Source organism: Cricetulus griseus, chromosome 5 (assembly GCF_003668045.3).
Source record: "Cricetulus griseus strain 17A/GY chromosome 5, alternate assembly CriGri-PICRH-1.0, whole genome shotgun sequence".
NCBI lineage: Eukaryota > Metazoa > Chordata > Mammalia > Rodentia > Cricetidae > Cricetulus > Cricetulus griseus.
Genome location: NC_048598.1, coordinates 14,611,481 through 14,627,464, shown reverse-complemented (window position 1 = coordinate 14,627,464; position 15,984 = coordinate 14,611,481). Strand labels below are relative to the sequence as shown.

General features: G+C 43.1%; 1 protein-coding gene across 1 annotated transcript in view; it reads left to right on the top strand.

The window, feature by feature from the left end:
* The window catches only part of Cnst (consortin, connexin sorting protein), an 83,558-nt gene that overhangs the window by 17,544 nt on the left and 50,030 nt on the right, over positions 1-15,984 (top strand). The window lies entirely within an intron of this gene.

Below are 15,984 nucleotides of genomic sequence, written 5' to 3'. Positions count from 1 at the left end.
AAAGTGAAGGGGTGATCCTTGATCCACCAGGTTCCCACTGATAGAGCTGCACACTATACAGGGCCTCAGAGTGGAAGGTACAGGGCACGAGCTGGCAAAAGTAACTTAAAAGTGAGCATATGGGGGAAACAGCGTATCCAGGGGGTAGAGAGAGAGCTCAGCAGTTAAGAGCATTTCATGTTCTTCCAGAGGACTCGTGTTCAATTCCCAGCACCCACATGGAGGCTCACAACTGTCTGCTACTCCATTTCCAGGGGCTCTTCTGGCCTCCTCGGGCAAGAGGAACACAAGTGCACAGAAACACATAAGACAAAACAACTCTACACATAACCTTTTTGTTTGTTTTTCAATTTTTCAAGACAGGGTTTCTCTGTGGCTTTGGAGGCTGTCCTGGATCTAGCTCTTGTAGACCAGGCTGGTCTCGAACTCACAGAGATCCACCTGCATCTGCTTTCCAAGTGCTGGGATTAAAGATGTGCGCCACCACTGCCCGGCCACATAATCTTTTTTAAAAAAAGATTTCAGCACAAACTATAAGGAGAAATTACAAAAGACAGTTAAGTAATGGAGCGCTTAGGATGAGAGGCCCTAACAGAAGATGATGCAGGAAATGAGAAAGGGGAAGATTCACAGAAATACTTGGTATTTTTAGGTTTGATAAAATGTAAATACCCGAGAGCACATGGAGTCCTAAGCTGAGTAAATACAAGCGAATTTCTACTTGGAATGCACAGCCAGAAATGTCTTTGTTCGGGCATTGGACCTTTCCAGTAAGGCAGACTTTTATGAATGCCCCGACAGCCAGGACTGCCTACAAGGGTGTGATCAATGTTTTGTCTTTATGGGCTGCATTACCCGTTTCCCATGTGTTACCTGATTCCATTCTTACAACAACAAAGAAACAGACTCGGGTATCTGAACTAATGTGAGTTAAGGTTTCAGAGCTGGCAGGCCAGGTCTGCAACGGGAGGGATTGATTCCAAAAGCAGAGCTGGGCCTCGCACTGACCATCTTCTCGATAGAACCCATTTCTTGTTTTGATTGCCTTTTTTGTCTCTGTGAATTATGGAATGAGTGTGTCTATCTCCCCTCCCCTTCTTTTTGAGACAGAGTCTCACTATGTAGTTAGCCCCGACTGGCCTGGAACTTGCTATGTAAACCAGGCTGGCCTCAAACTCACAGAGATCCACCTGCCTCTGCCTCCCGAGTGCTGGGATTGAAGATATGCACCGCCATGTCCAGCTAGGACTTAACATTCTTGAGAATTGTTATAAACTGTACCAAATTTCTAAATTTAAGTGATATATAACATGACCAGTTCTCTGTTTTTATTGATGCTTTCCTTTAATTTTTGAAAATAACCTTTTGCTATTTTTGAGGCCTATATGAAGATTTCTTTTTAAAATAGTATGTTTGCATACATAATCATTATAATGAATCACAGGTTTCTGATATATGATTTATGTTTTAATGATTATCATGTACTATGATATTTATCAAAGACACCAGCCACAGTAAAACCTCCCTTTTAAAAGATATACCCCAGTACAATATATAACTAGAATAGTCTAGAATTTAAGAAACCATGACAATAAATCATGAACATCTATTTCCAAGTGTAAATATTCTTTTCAAGGATTTACCATTGGTAAAGCAAATTAAACCAAATAATTTCACTCACTGCTATTAACAGAAAATTTCTATTTCAGAGTTATTCAAAACCTTTATAATAATTTTTTGAAATTATATCAGGCACCCCTTTCCCTTTCTTTCCTCCCATACCTCTTATGTACCCTTCTTATTCTTTCTAAAATTCATGGGCTCTTTTTTACTTTACTTGTTTTGTGCACGAACACAGACATCCTAAATACAGAAATGCAACTTGCTTGGTCCATATAGTATTACCTGCCTGTATGTGATCTCAGAGCTGACCACTTGGTACTGGTTAACCAATTGGGCATGTCTTCCTAGGGAAGACCTGTAGATGGAATTTCTCTCTGTCTCAGCAGCCGCTCCCAAATAACCATTCAGAGACTTAACAGTAATTATAAATGCTCAACCAATAGCTCAGGCTTGTTATTAGCCAACTCTTACATTTTAAATTATCCCATCTTTCTTATCTATACTCTGCCAGGTGATGGCAGTAGGACAAATTCATCTCCTCTTTGCATATCCCTCTTCTGAGAGACCCCTCCTCCTCTTCTTCGAGCTCTCTGTTTTCTGCAAGTCCCGCCTAACTTCTACCTGCCCAGCTATTGGCCAGTCAGCTTCTTTATTGGCCCAATCTCAATGACACACTCACACATGTAGAGGAGTATTCCACAAAGACCATTTCCCTTGCTCTCGGCATTGCCAGGCTTCCTGTAGCTGCTTGTCTAATGTTGAAGTCCTGTAAGCGTTTCCCTTCCATGTTAGCCTGTCCATTGGTGTCATCCAGGTCTTGTTTAGGCAGGCACATTGACGAGACTTCATGGGTGTAGCCTCTCCCATGTTTCTAGGAGACACAAACTTACATTCCTCTGGATCTTACCCATCTTTCCACCCCCTCTTCTGTAATGTTCCCCAAGCCTTAGAAGCAGGAGTGTCTAGAAGATATGCTCTTTGGACTGGGCACTACATAATCTTTTGTCTCTTCATTGTGATTGGTTTTGGTTTTCTGTAATGGTCTCTGTATGTTGCAAAGAGAAATGTCTTTGAGGGTGAGAGCTGCATTTATCTGTGGGTGTAAGGATAAATATTTAGAATGTAGTTAAGGATTATACTGTAAGACTGACTAAATAGGTGTTGGTTACAGCAATGTATGCATGCCACCGTTGACCAACTCTAATTCCAACTCCAGGGGCTATGACATCCTTTTCTGATCTCCTCAGGTCCCTGCACACATGTAGCACACACTCACACAGATGCACATGTACATAAAAATGGTATCAATTAATTCATTCTCATGTCCTAGGCCTGCATCAGTTTATAGTTCCCACAGCTCCCTAGGTCCCTCAGCTTTCCTTCTCCACAGTTAAGGCTATGCAGTCCCTGTTTGCTCACCTTTGTAGTTTCTGGTTGGTTCCTTCTTGCAGGTGACACAGAGTTGCTATATTGTCTCCTGTCTCTGTCACGTGAGCAGTCTCTAATTAGACAAGAAGGGAGGCTCAGGATCTTCATGGCCATGTTAGAGTAGGCAGGGACAGGTGCCTCTGGCTGTTTCTTGCAGGGGCACAGTGAACAGATGAGATTTCATCTGTTTCTCAGGCAAAGGGCATGGAGGTCCATACATGGATGTCACACTGGGAGACTGATTCCTCGTGAATTTCAGTCCCTTCATTAACAATTGATGTCCCCCTATGATGTCATGAAGACTCTGGGCTCTTGGATCTTCCATCCATTCTCAGCCTCTCTTTGGCATTACGCTCCACTTGTGTTTTCCGTCTGAAATTTCTCATGCTGTTGGCTTCTGTATTTATTTTCTCTCCCCTGCCCTGAAGCACAGGCTGGCTTTGAATTCTTCCTGAATGTGTCACACCTGGCTCTTATTTCTTTTACTTTTTGTGGCAGAATTGGATATTCAGGTAAAGGCATGTGCCACTACATCTGACCATCTGAGTCCCTCCTGGGGATCCACATGGTGAAAGGAGAGAACTGAACTGACGTTCACAAGTTGTCCTCTGACCTCCACACGCTGCTAACACCCCCCCCAAACACACTAAATGTAATAAAAAATAAGATTTTAAAAGATTTAAAAATCAGGTAGTCTGGCTGGGCAGTAGTGGCACACACCTTTAGTCCCAGCACTCAGGAGGCAGAGGCAGGTGGATCTCTGTGAGTTTGAGACCAGCCTGGTCTACAAGAGTTAGTTCCTGGACAGCCTCCAAAGCCACAGAGAAACCCTGTCTCAAAACAAAACAAACAAACAAACAAACAAAATCAGATAGTCTTAAATATTCACATTACTACTGTCTCACACAAGTAACCTCCTCTGGTGCCCAGGGAACTTGCCTGCTCTTAATCACATTGCTCTTTGTAGCAAAGATTCATAGGGTAGAAGGAAAGTTAGGGCAGAGCTTATAGATACAGCTTATAATTTATTTCCTACTGAAGTAGAAATCTCTTTGGTTTTATAGTGTGAACTGTTAAGGGTTGGCGTGGCTCATCCCTCATTAAGTAAATATATCTTGTTCTGAAGAGACAGTTACAGTTGAGGGCACTATCATCTGGGAACTCAGTCAAAGCACTCCACTTCCAGGGTCAGAGTTCAGTTGCCCTGTGGAGACTTACTTTGTTTTGTTTGTGTCTCCATAGTAAGTCTTCAATGCTGGTTACAAAAAGCAGTAGGTGTAACACCTGGAGTGTGTTCACAGTTCAAAACAGAGGTCCTCCTGGATTTGAGGCAGGACAACAAGTTCTTATTCCAAGGCCAACATTGTGTCACTGTTTTTCAAGATAAGGCAGACAATAGGATGCCAGAAGGAAATGTGCAAACTTGCCTGTAGCAGTTCCTTTAAAGTAGATAGCAGGGGTTGTAACTCTCAGACTAGTCAGCTAGAAATTGATCCTTGTTTTAGACCAGTAGGAGTGAAAGAGAAAGAAACAGTCATTCTGTGAACTAAATTAGAAGAAGTGCTGAAGTTAGGAACCTTAGGCCTGAAGGAATGAGATAAGAGCAGAGCTCTGTAGAGCCATGTTTCTGGGCTAGTCGTTGAGCTGCCGTCGGTTCAGTGTTGTACCTGTTAGACAAAAACTCCAAATTCTTAAGAAGTAAGATGAAGTTTGGAACTGATACCAACACTGAAGGAAAACGAGGGCATGCCCGTTCTTAGGTGTTGTTGAGAAGGGGTTACTATGGATATGAGAGAGAATTTAGCTAGAGGCGTCTGCAAGGGTCCAGACTGAACATACCCAGCAGGAAGAACGGGGCCATGAGAGAGGCTGGCCAGTGGAGAGCTAGAGAGAGGGCGGCGGGGAGAGACCAAGATGACCTAGAGAGAAAGCACGTGAGAACCAAGAGAGGATGGCCAGCCAGGAGCTAAGAGAACCAAGAGAGCAAGTAACCAAAATGGCTGAGTTATATAGGAATGAGAAGCCTGGGGGAGGGGACAGGAAGTCCAGCCCTTGGTAGGGGGAGTTTAGGGTTGGGGATGGGATGAGAAGTGCTGGTTGGAATTACAGGTACTGAGAGAGACTTGTCCTGGGTTTCTTTGTGAGCTGACAAACCAAAAAGTGGCATTTTAGAATGCAAGTGTCTCTAAACAGTACAAAGTCATAAAAGATTGATGGTAACATTTGTGAGATTCCTGCAGATTAAAAAGAAATATGGTCATGTTTTTTGGGTGAAGGATGCTGGAGAGCAAACAAACCCAAGGCCTTAGGCAGCATGTGCTTTAGCAGTGGACTGTATCCACCCACCCTGCTTTATTAAACATGAAATAAGTCATTCAGTTGTCCACATGAAAAAAAAAAGCAGAAAAAGGCTAGGCATTGGTGGCACACGCCTTTAATCCCAGCACTTGGGAGGCAGGGACTCGAGGATCTCTGTGAGTTCAAGGCCAGGCTGGTCTAGAGAGCAGCCTGGATAGCCAGGGCTGTTAAACCCTGTCTAGAAAAACAAAACAGCAAAATCAAACCAAGCAAACAAAAAAGGTAGGAAAAAGAATGACTTAAGTTTTGCAGAGTACAGTATAAATGAAAGTTGGCATTAATATAGACTGAAGACAACTTTTTTTGTTATCCTTCAAAATTCTGGCATTCCCATTGGTAGTTTCTCATGTAGAAGGTTAGGGTGCAGATCTCTGTTTAGCTACTACTTCATAATTTAATTGCACTGGGATTTGCCTTCATTTGAAAATAGTATATATACCACAGAGTAGAATGGATACTGGAATTATGGTAGTATTCATCTCTAGACAGTGTGTGTATATGGGGAAGAATGGACACTATGGATTTATGGTAGTATTCATCTAAGAAGACAGTGACAGTAGCCCCTACTCTTCCAGTTTCCCACGTTGGCTGCTTTATACTTCCCAGGTAATTCCCGAGGCCCTCTCCCCACAGACCACCCCATTTCTTCAGTGTATGCACCTTCTGTGAGTCTGATTCTGTTGTTTTCCTCCTGGTTTTGTTTTTGATACACTTTTATGATATGCCCAGAATGTTTTGGCTTTTGGATATGAGTAAGTAACAAAAAGGAAGACAGCATAATTCTGAGGTTGGCATTCTGAAAATAAATAAACAAGTAGTAGAAATTAGTTTTAAAGGCATATAACATCCATTTCTGTCAATAAGTATTTACATTGTCATGTTACACTAATTATAATTGTCTGTGCCAGGAAATGCCTGTCGCATAACTTACATTAGCAAGAATGAATTAGCATGGAATGAGTCACCATGAACCATGACTATGACATTGTCAAGGCATTGTCACAGAGCAGCATGGACCAATAGAAATACAGCACAAGCCATGTATGTAATACGTTTCTAGAAACTACACTGTGAGAGCCCCTGCCCTCTTTGGTATATGTTAGAGTTAAATAGAGTCTTATAGGCCAGGTTAGTCTCAAACCCACAGCAATCCTTGTTCCTCAGCCTCTAAGTACTGAGTTTATAGGTGTATACCTCTGTGGTAGTTTGAAAGAAAATGGCCCCCAAAGGGAGTGGCCCTGTTAGGAGGTGTGGCCTTGTTGGAGGAAGTGTGCCACTGTAGAGATGGACTTTGAGGTCTCTTTTGCTCAGGCCTCCCTCAGTGTGACAGTCAGTCGGCTTCCTGTTGCCTACAAGACATAGATAGCACTCTCAGCTCCAGCACCAGGTCTGCCTGCATGCCGCATGTCCCCATCATGACCATAATGGACTGAACTCTGAAACTGTAAGCGAGTCACCCCAAGTAAATGTTCTTTGTAAGAGTTGCCATGGTCATGGTGTCTTTCACAGAAATAATAATCCAAACCATGAAGCTAAGCTAATATATATTTTTTTAAAAATTACATTTTTAAAAATGTATTTGGTGTGTGAGAGATGCTTGTAAGCTTGGCAGCAAGTACCTTGACAAACTGTGCTATCTCACTGGCCTTGTTTTTGAGACAGGGTCTCCTATGTTACCGAGGCTGGTCTCCAGCTCTCTATACCCAGGCTGACCTGAAGCTGTGATCCTCTGGCCACCTCTAGATCCTAGGTTCTAGTATTATAGGTGTGTGCCACCATGCTCACTGCTTGATCTGTATTTTTTTAAATTTTATCTATGTATATATTTTGTGTGTGCCTGCATGCCAGAAGAAGGCATCGGACCCCATTACAGATGGTTGTGAGCTGCTGTGTGGGTGCTGGGAAACAGGACTTCTGGGAGAGCAGTCAGTGCTCCTAAGATCTGAGCCATCTCCCCAGCCCTTGATCTGCTTTTTGATTTCATACAGTTTGCAGGTGTAAAAGGTTCAAATACAGTGCTCCACATATACTTGGGTCTTTCAGTTACGAATTAATTTCCATTTTAATGTAGTTATGTAAAATGAAAATTTCAGTCCCTGAAGATCCCTGTTACTCATACTGCTTGACACGTACCTTATCACGGAACTCCTTGGATATTATCCAGTACTGCTTTATCTTGCTTGTGACCTGGTAGTGTCATTTGACTGATGCTGGCATTGTTTGGACATGTATAGGCAACATCCAGTGGCCCGTCAATCAAATTGTGTGAATTCACATTTTGCTTCCACAGGAACCATATGTGTTTACTGGCATGGTAGAAATTGTCAGTGAAGGAGCTCTGAAGGTAGCATTTTAGCTGCGTTTTAAGAGAGGGGACTGATAAGCATTTGTATGTAGAACTTATGAAGACTACATTTTTTTCATTCATTTTAAAAACCAGCATACACGAAATAGATTTCATTATGATTCTTTTATACATTGATCTTACTGACTGTTCTTTTCCAGTCTGCTCCCCTGCATCCCTGCCTCTCACCCATTGGTCCCTTCCACAGCAACTCTGCTGCTTTCCTGTCGTGTACACTTGTTATCACCACACCTTTTTGCCTCTCGTAGGCCTCTTTCTAGTTTCATGACCACACACAACCACACACACAGGCAGTAAAATTGGGACTGAGGTGATGGCCCCGCTGTTAAAGTGCTTGCTGCACAAGTGTGGAGACCTGAGTCTGAACATCTGTAGCCTCTGTAAGACGCTGCTGGGTGAGGTAGCACATACCTGTCATCCCAGCGCTGGGGAGATGGCCGGGTGGATCCCCTGGGGCTTGCTGGCCGGCCAGTCTACCCAAGCCAATGCGCTTAAACAGTAAGTGGGAAGCACTTGAGGAAAAGTCCCAGCCTCAGCTCTGGCCTCCACATTCTGCATGTGTGCCTGCACACATGCAAACCCAGGGTCCTGGCCTGAGAGAAAACAGGCAGTACCTGTTTTTTTCACTTGACATACTTTCCAGTTCCATCCACTTCTCTGCAGCATCCTGATTTCATTCTTTTGGAATCCCTTTGTGTATGTCTGCCACATTCTTCTTGTCCGTTCACCTGCTGATGAGATGAGGTGTTGGCTCTATCTCTTAGCTGTTGAGAGTAGTATAGCAATAAACATGGGTGTGCAACCATCCCCATGGTAGAGCTTAGAGTCCTTGACGTGTATACCCAGGAAATAGAGTTTGGTCATTTGATCCTTCTATTTTTAGTGGGTTTTTGTTGTTGTTGTTGTTTGAGATAGGGTATCATGTACCCTAGGCTGACCTCAGGCTTACTATATAGACAAGGATAGCTTGAACATCTATTTGATCCTTATACCTTTCGCTACTAAGTGCTGGGCTCATAGGCAAATGTGGTCACATCTAGTTTGTTTTTAGGTTTTTGAGGAACTCTATCCTGATTTCCATAGTGGCTGCACCCAGTGAGTAAAAGTTAGAGAATCTCACTTTAGGAGGCATTATCTGAGTTTCCTGTGTCCTGTGTTCCTTTAGAAAACAGTTTTCCGTGGTTCTCAGATGGCCCCGTGGCTGAGGTACTGTCAACTTCTAGAAACTTCCTGCTAACACAGCACTGCTGAGATACTGACAACTTCTAGAAACTTCTGATAGCACAGGGATGCTGAGATACTGACAACTTCTAGAAACTTCTGATAGCACAGGGATGCTGAGATACTGACAACTTCTAGGAACTTCCTGCTAACACAGGGCTGCTGAGATACTGGCAGGATCATGGCAGAGCACCCGAGCATCCAGCGTGTACGGCCTGAGACTTTCAGGACGTGTCTGTTGATCGTCTCTAACGAGAAGGTGGTAGAGTGACTGAATGCATGTATGAATGGCCACAGTAGAAAACTCAGAGTAGGAGCATTTCTTCTTGAGTTGGTGAGGGATGGCAGATCTGGACTTGAGAGCAGTAGGGCAGCTCCTTGGCTCACTGCCTGGAACTTTTGACCTGTCTGTAAACTGACAAATTCAAACTTAGAAGAAGTCAGTCTTTATTTGTTTGTTTAATTATTTATTTGGCTTTTGGTTTTTTAAAATAGGGTTTTCCTGTGAGGCCCTGGCTGTCCTGGAACTCACTCAGACCAGGCCAACTGGGACTCACAGAGATCAGATTACCTCTGCCTCCTGAGTATTGGAGTTAAAGGTGCCACCACCGGGCCAACCTTTATTGCTATGAAGAAACCTGTGAAAGAGTATTTTCAGTCTTACATGAATGAATGAAAGGAATGTGGCAATTGCAGTCTCCTAAAGTGTTTCATATATATATATGAAATATATATATATATATATGCATCTAGTTATTCCTGTACGCTGTTTCTCACTTTAATAACACCTCGTGTTTAATATCATTACATCTAGTCAAATGTAAAAATGAATTAAAATTTTATATGTGATTAACTTTGCGCTTTTAGCAAAGATTTTCTTCTAGAATGTTAATTTAGAATGTTTGTTTGCTTGATATTTCTTCCTTAAGGTTTTCTGGCTTTCATGTTTTGTATAGGCCTTCCTTGAATATCTTTGCTTGAAATTCTTCAGCTGGAGAGTCAATGTGTCATACAACTTACACCATGTACATATTTGGAATGCTATTTTGCCACAAGAGTCTTGTGGAAACGGGCAGACTTACTGTCATGCTTTTAAAAGGCAAAATATGTTAGTGTCTGTGTTGTAGCCGTGATTCGGCATTAGTGCCGCCGTAGAGAGAATTGGCCCAGACACAGAGCCTCTAACAGAATAGCCATATTGTGTGGATAAAGTGAACACACACTCACATGTCCTCATGGCCCCGCATCAATCGAAGTGTTAGCACAGGTTTTGAGCCAGTGTTGTTTACCTGGACCTCCTCAGTCCTTTTCCCATTGCTGGCAGAAAAAGAGAGAAATGTGACATTTTGCTTTTAACTCCAAAGCTGGAAGAGTTTGTTAATGATTAGGATTCAGGGCAGTAAGAATTCAGACAAGTGCTGGGTAGTGGTGGCACACGCCTTTAATATCTGCACTCTAGAGGCAGAGGCAGGTAGATCTCTGTGAGTTTGAGGCCAGCCTGGTCTACAGAGAGTTCCAGGACAGCCAGGACTGTTACACAGAGAAACCTTGTCTTTGGAAAACCAAAAAAAAAAAAAAAAAAAAAAAAAAAAAAAAATTCAGGCAGGTGCCAAGCACTGTGCATCAGGCCCCTTTACCTCTTAGAGCAGGGTCAGGCTGCAGCCGGCAGTTAACATCTGACTCCCCCTTTCTAAGAAAACTCCCCCTTTCTAGTGAAAACCTAATCCATGTGCCTGATAGCCATAGGAGCCAGAGCCAGACACTGACAAACAGGGCTTGGAAGTAGATTGTGGACATTCAAAAAGCTTAAGTATAAAAACACATGCAGAATTGGTTCAGAGAAATACTCGGGGAGCACTATTGTGCAGAGCGATACTTAGGGAGGACTGTGGTGCAGAGCAATATTTGGGGAGCACTCTGGTGCAGAGCGATACTCTGGGAGGACTGTGGTGCAGAGCAATACTTGGGGAGCACTCTGGTGCAGAGTGATACTCTGGGAGGACTGTGGTGCAGAGCAATACTTGGGGAGCACTCTGGTGCAGAGTGATACTGGGGAGGATTCTGACTGGCAGAGTGCTGTCGAGGAGTGCATTATGTGGGAGTCTTTGAGGACAGAGACATCAGTCAGGCAAACGGGGGTAAGTGACTTTTGAATCAGGCCTTGAAGCATTGTTAGGTGTCTCACAAAATTAAAATTAAAGAAATAAAATAAAATCTTAGCAGATCAAGAGACCCAGTGTTATAAAGCAGTTTGAAGGCGTTCCTTTTGAAAGTTAAACTAATTGTGTGGCCACGAAACAGTAGGAGGTAAGTTGTCATGAGGCCCAAGGAGAGGAAACTGATGTTCCTGGGAGTGGCTATTTCACTTAAATGGTGTGAACCTACCCAAAGACCACCCAGAAAGGCTCTCAATAGAAGGAAGAGGACTCCTGGGAACCATTTATTGGGTCATGTACTATTTTCCAGGGAAGAGAAAAGCGCCTCTAGAAACTTGAACTTGCTCATTGGAGGGATGTCTCTGCCTTAGGTGGGTGGTGGACAGGGACACTGGAGTGAAATATTTTTGTAGCTCCTTTGTCCACAGAACACTGTGGGTAAGAGTCTCTGCTTCTTTAACTGTATAACAGGACTTGAAGTAACTATCTGCTGCTGACTATGAGAATTGAGTCTCTTGTGTGAATACTTTGAACTTGCAGCCAGGTGTGTGGCAAACCTTCAAATATGTGTAACTGCGAACTTAACAAGGAGTTGTTTGCTTTTGAAACAGGGTCTCATGTAGCTGGCTGTCCCTCAAGGGCTGATCCTCCTACCTCTGTCTTTTCTTGTATGGGGATTACCAGTGTGTACATTATGCCCTGCTCTCCCAGAAATCTTGTGTGTGTGTGTTTGTGTGCTCGTGTGTACATGTGGAGGCCAGACCTCAGAGTGTTCCTTAGGAGCTGTGTACCTTTACTTATAGACATACATGTGCTTACTGAACTGGCTAGGTTAGCTGGCCAGTGAGCCCAAGTGATCTTCCTGCTTCTGCCTTCTGTGAGGCAGTGGGAATTCCAAATGCATGCTTTTGTGGCTTTTTATTTATTTTTGGTTATTGTTTTGAAACAAGGTCTCACTATGTAGCCCTGGCTGGCCTTACACTCAGAGATCCGCCAGCCTTTGCCTCCCAGGGCTAGGATTAAAGGTATATGCCACAACACCCAGCAGTATTCCTGGCTTTTAAAATGCCAGTTCTGGGGATCAAATCATGTCCTAGTGTTTGAAAGGTAATCATTTTACTCACTGAGCTATCTCTCCGGCCCTTCCCAAGTAGTTCCAACCACTAATTTCTGAGTATCTTAGTCATCTGAAACAGGACACTCAAAAGAGACATGTAAGTACTACGGGGACTGAATGAGAGCCCTCCTTTGTAAACTGATACCTCAGCATTGTTTATCATCCAGAGCCTGGTCATTTCTAGAATGTTTGGAAAAGCTGTTTCTGAAAATACAGTAAGGCTGAGTGTCCCTTGAGTCAGCCACCAGTGTGTAATGCACCCTGAGTCTGCCTGGGAAGTAACACTTATTAAGTGTTTGCTGTGTGCATGAAGGACTCTCTGAAGAGCCTTACCTGTCCTGTTACCTAAGCGTCACAAGTGACCTTCTGCCAGTCATAGTAAGTAGAATACCAGAAAGTTGAGCATTAGAATCATGAGTTCAAGGCCAGCCAAGGCTACATAGCAGATCTGAAGTCTGCCTGGGCAACTTGACAATGTCATGTCTCAGATGAAAATTCAAGAAAGTTAGGAGCAGAGTAATGAGTGGGTAGAGGCACTTGCTGCCAAGTCTGATGATCCGAGTTCAATACCCAGGACCCACATGGTGGAAGGAGGGAGCCAACTCCTACAAGTTATTCTCCGACCTTCATAACAGCACATACAGAAAAATAGGCAGGCAGGTATGCATGCACATGCACACACAGAGACACTAAGCGTGTATAGTGAAAGATGGCTGGGAACATGTAGCGTAGTCATGGTACATTCACCTATGAAAGCCGTGGCTTTAATCCCTAACCTCACCAAAAACAGAAGAAAACGCAACCAGTAGACAGGTTCTCTACAGTTCTACAGTCACACAGATGAGGAAAATGAGGAGTGTGTGGTTGCTAGGTAACTCTCATGTTTCCCACATAGCTTATAAAATGTCAAGGACACAATTTGAACCTAGGTGCTTCTGTCCTCAGCCATTGTATTGAACTGTTTAGGACCCAAGCCAGGAAGACAAGAGTTTCAGGTTCAGCTCTGCTTCTGTTCCAGGATTAGGACCTTAGTATTTTGTTTCTTCATTTCAAACACAATGTGAATACCTGTAGTGTAGCCTTGCTTTGAAGACCAGATGTCAGACATGGGAAGTGGCTGCCACACACAGTAAGGGGCTGTGAAGCCAACTCATCAGTGTGTGGGCTTCCTCAGCTGCTGTTTCTTCTGTCTTAGGTCCCTTAGTGTGTGACCTCGGGGTCTCTTATGGTTAGAAGATAAAATCCTGTATATACTGTAAATATGCTGTCAAGCAGCCAAGACCATTAAAGGAGAAATAGAAGTCAGGAATAGAGGTGCGTGCCTTAAATCCTAGCACTCGGGAGGCAGAAGCAGGCTATCTCTGAGTTCTAGGTCAGCCTGGTCTACAAAGTGAGTTTTAGGACAGACAGGGCTATGTAGAGAGACCCTGTCTCAAAACAAACCTCAAAGGACAACAAAAACAAAAACAAAAAAAAATAGAAATAAATTCAGACTTTGACTGTAGATGGAGTTTCTTTCTCGCCTGGTCCCACAGCCGCTTTGACCCAAATAAACACACAGAGACTTATATTAATTGTAAACTGACCAATGGCTCGGGCTTCTTACTGGCTAGCTCTCTCTTAGTTGTTACCCCATATCTATTAATGTATGTATTTCCATGTGCTTTTGGCTTCCCTGGTTCCTCCTTCATGTTCCTCCTTCAGTGGCTACATAGCATCTCTCTTGTGGCTCACTCTGCATCCTCTTCCCAGAATTCTCCTCATCTGGTAGCCCCACCTATACTTCCTGCCTGGCTACTGACCAATCAGTGTTTTAATCATCAACCAATAAGAGAAGCATATATACAGAAGGCTATCCCCCATCATTAGACATTTTTATATTTTCTAAGAATGCCCTTATGTATGAAATAATCATCTCAGTAACAAAATATGTTGCAAATACGTAATACATTTATAAGTGATTAATACTGTAGACTTTTGTTACATATATGTGATATATATATGTTTATGCATATGATATATTTGTGTATATATTTTTTGAGACAATGGTTTCATGTATCCAGTCTGGCTTCTGACTTGCTACATAGCTGAGAAGGACACTAAGTTTCTGACTCCCTCTGCCTCCCAAGTACTGGGATGACTGGTATGCACTGCTGTGTCCAGTCTTTGTGGTGCTGGGGATCCAAGCCAGAGCTTCTTATAGTCTAGGCAAGCACCCTTTCAACTGAGCTACATCCTCAGCCCTTGTTTATGTTTTGTTGTTGTTTTGCTTTTTCATAAATAGGATTTCTCTGTTTAGTACTGGCTGTCCTGGAACTTTCTTTGTAGACCAGGCTGCCCTCAAACTCAGAGACCCACCTGAGACCCACTCTGCCTCCTGAGTTCTGGGATTAAAGGCGTGTTCCACACTGCCTGGCTTTGCTTATATATTTTAAAGAGAATTGTACTTTATTTGCATACTTTTGTTATTTTTTTTATTTTATTTTTGCTATTTTTATCTTTTTATCTTATTTTATCTTTTATCTATTATTTTACCCATGTCGCCTGCATGGGTGTGCAACATGGGTTCCTGCAGAGGCCAGGAGAGAGAGAGAGAGAGAGAGAGAGAGAGAGAGAGAGAGAGAGAGAGAGAGAGCAGTGGCTCTCATAGAGCTGGCAATACGGATGTTTGTGAGCTGCTGTGTGGGTGTCAGGAATTTAAACTGGTTCCTCTGCAAGAGTAGCAAGTGCTCTTAACCCCAGTGGTCTCTCTCCAGCCCCCACTTACGTATTTTTTAAGAACGAGAATTTCTGGGCTGGAGAGATGGTTCAGAGATTAAGAGCTTACTCCTCCAGAAGTCCTGAGTTCAGCAACCGCATGGTGGCTCACAACCATCTGTAATGAGATCTGGTGCCCTCTTCTGGCCTGCAAGCATACATGCAGCCAGAACATTACATACATAATAAATAAATAAATAAATAAATAAATAAATAAATAAATAAATAAATCTTTTTAAAAAAAAAAGAATAAAAATTTCTCCTTACCCATTTGAAGATTTTCTTTTAAAGTACTATCACCTGAGGTGGGGGAGGGGAGGAGATTTTTTTTTTTTCCAGAACTATTGCAACAGTTGATTCAGACCCAGAAAAAGTGCTAAGCAAGCATAAATAACCTGGTTGACATACTTTTTCTTAAAATGTACTTTTGAATGCTAAGGTAAAAAATGGCTGGTAACTAACTGGCTTTTGATCTCTTGTGGATCTGTGTGGCTTGTGTGTTTCTAGGCCTGTTCTCTTGTTCAAGCTGTAAGTTTCACCTCAGCAGTGCCAGTGTCCGTATTGAGAAAGTAAAAGGTGTAGTGAAACAGTAAATTATCTTCCCCATGTGCCTTTCCAGAAAAAATAATAACAATATGTCTTCCATTGTTCCCATTTGTAAATGTTGCTGCCGTGTAGTCAAGCACGTACTTGCACGGCTGGCTCTTACTGTCCTGGCACATGTCCAGGGTGTCATGAGTGATTGGTTTTAGCAGATGACCTGCGTACCAGCAATGTCTTTCCTCAAGACAGCCGCCCCAGTCCGATGTATGTTCAGAAACACCTAGAGCACCGTGGCAGCCCAGAGTGCAGGCAGCCTTTACACCCTGGTTTAGTGGGATGTCCTCTGCGAGCCCCTGTAGCAACATGCAGAACTGGGTAGGGTTCGGATGAGGTTGCAGGTGAGGAAGAGGGAGGAA